Genomic DNA, 2,438 nt, shown 5'->3' with positions numbered 1-2,438 from the left:
CATAGCGACCTTTTTAGACTAAGGGAGAATGAATTTTTAGTGAGTTTAAAATGTAATCCAAGCTCTTTTCCGTGCTCTACACAGTCTTATCCCCATCCTCCGTCCCCCATGTTTATCCCAACAGTTAATTCTTCAAATATAACTCAGTGTGAAATGTAAAAACCCTAACTGGGTGACTATTAAAATGGAAAAATGTAACCATCACGCAGATCAAGTTACAGGGAATTTCCATCATCCCAGCAAGGTCTGTAGAACGCTTTTCCAATCAATCGCCGCCCGCCCACGCTTAGTTATTCACTATAATCATTTCTATCACCAGAGATTAGTGTTGCCTACTCTTGGAGTTCACGTTAATGAATGTACATCTTGTAATACCTGGTTTTGCTTTGTTTTGTTTTTTCAGTCAAGCATTGTCATGTTTTTGAAATATATTCATACACATTGTTGCCTGCCTGCGTCACTGGTTAATTTCTACAATATTAATGCAGGTTATTCCAAAGTGTGAATACAGCAGTATTGATGGGCAGTTGGGTTACTTGTAGTTTTTGGTCGTGACTAAGGCTGCTATGAATATTTTCAGATGAGTCTTTTGTGGACGTGTGCATCCATTTTCCTGGGGAACTTAAGTACTGTTGTCCTAAACGAGTGGCCTTGATGGTACACTGGTTAGGACTCTGCACTGTGGCCTCAGCAACTTTGGTTCAAATGCCAGTCGCGACATGTAGTTAAACTTCTTTCTGCAGCCCAGTCTTTTAAAAGTTGTAATGCTACTTTTGCTGGAGGCAGCCTCTCAGGAGTGCAGCCAAAGAATTGGCAAATAGTAGTTTCCACCAACCATACGGAGAAACACTTCAGGGCAAAATGAAAATCCATGGGAGCAGTAACTAAGGCTGCAAGGACAGTTTCCTTCACCTTCACGGGAGCAGCGGAGAAGACCCTTCTAGAGAATGACCCCGGAGCTCCAACCTTTCAGAAGGTAGAGATTGGAACGCTTTGGGGAGAGGAGCCAAGGATCCCGAGAGCAAGGATGCATGAGGCCCTGAATCCCATCTGAGTTTACAAATCGATACTCCCAGTTTACATATTTAAAAATTGTGCTCCCAAATATATAGGACCTACTTTCCAATAACACGTCGCCCTCTTCCCTCTGCCCCCACCCGCATCATGGTTTAGGAGAGAAAAGGATTTTGGACCGGAGCTCGGGCTGCAGCTCGAAGGTTCCAAGAGCAAAAGAGTGTCCGCTTTTCCTCCTGCTCCCTGAGGTTGTTTGCGGCACTCATCCCCCTCCCCTCAAGCTCTTCCGGAGCCGGAGTCCTCGAAACCGGGTTCTCAGAATGACCAGGTCCAGAAGGAATTTTCGTAAATATCCGGGTTTCAGGACTCTTGAGTCCCACGTCTGGTGAGTCCGAGGAACCCTGCGCAAGCTCTGTCTTTGAGCCTCGAGCGATTCAGCGGTAAAAGGTAGAAACTGCGTCCATGAATTTGTAAACTCAGGAACTACTGTCACACTGAGTAATTATGACTCTAGCTCACTAAAGATAATGACAATTATGTAGAAAGTGAGTGGCTGTGGTGCCCGACTAGCTCAGTCGGTAGAGCATGAGACTCTTAATCTCAGGGTCGTGGGTTCGAGCCCCACGTTGGGCGGGTAGTTTTTATCCTCCCTTCCATTGTTAGAGAATCTTCTCTAGCCGCTTACCGAGAGAATTAAAAAAAGAAGAAGAAGAAGAAGAAAAACGCATTGCCATCCTCATGGCCATCAAGTGAATTCTGACTTATAGAGACCCTATTCAACAGAGTAGAACTGCCACATAGGCTTTCCAAGGACCACTGCTGGATTTAACTGCCGATCTTTTGATTAGCAGCTAAGAGATCTCAACCACCTAGCAACCTAAGCTCCACCAACAGAATCAGGAGCTTTTAAATTGTCAGTTGCTGCCACTGAGACTTCCTCTCACTTACTTTGAACATGTTATTAGGAGGGACCACTTCCTGGAGATGAACATCAAGCTTGGTAGAGGGCCTGTGAAAGAGAGGAAGACCCTCAAGGACATGGATTGAAACAGTGGCTGCAACAATGGGCTTAAACATAGCAATGACTGTTAGCATGGTGCAGGACCCGGCAGTATTTCATTCTGTTGTACATATGGTGGCCAAGAGTCAGAACCCACTCAAGTGCACCTAACAACAGCAACAATATATTTTTCACACATTACGAAAAAGGGAGAGAAGAAATATAATTTTGAGTGCATGTGGTGAAAATCTACATAATAAAACCTACGCCTACTCAATGATCTCTCCAAGTACAATTCTGTGACATTGATTACATTCTTCAAGCTGTGTAACCATTCTCACTATCCTTTTCCAAATCATTTTCTGGGAGATGATTTATCCTTAAACATAAAAAGTGATTCTCCCAGAACAAGAGACCTTGGAGG

General features: G+C 44.1%; 1 non-coding gene across 1 annotated transcript; it reads left to right on the top strand.

The window, feature by feature from the left end:
• Positions 1–1,574: 1,574 nt before the first annotated feature.
• TRNAK-CUU (transfer RNA lysine (anticodon CUU)) lies at positions 1,575–1,647 on the top strand. Its single transcript has one exon. It is a non-coding gene; the product is annotated as a tRNA-Lys (tRNA).
• Positions 1,648–2,438: the final 791 nt, after the last annotated feature.

Source organism: Loxodonta africana, chromosome 3, assembly GCF_030014295.1.
Source record: "Loxodonta africana isolate mLoxAfr1 chromosome 3, mLoxAfr1.hap2, whole genome shotgun sequence".
Lineage (NCBI taxonomy): Eukaryota > Metazoa > Chordata > Mammalia > Proboscidea > Elephantidae > Loxodonta > Loxodonta africana.
The sequence above is the reverse complement of the archived record's forward strand: the minus strand, read 5'-3'. Positions and strand labels throughout refer to the sequence as shown.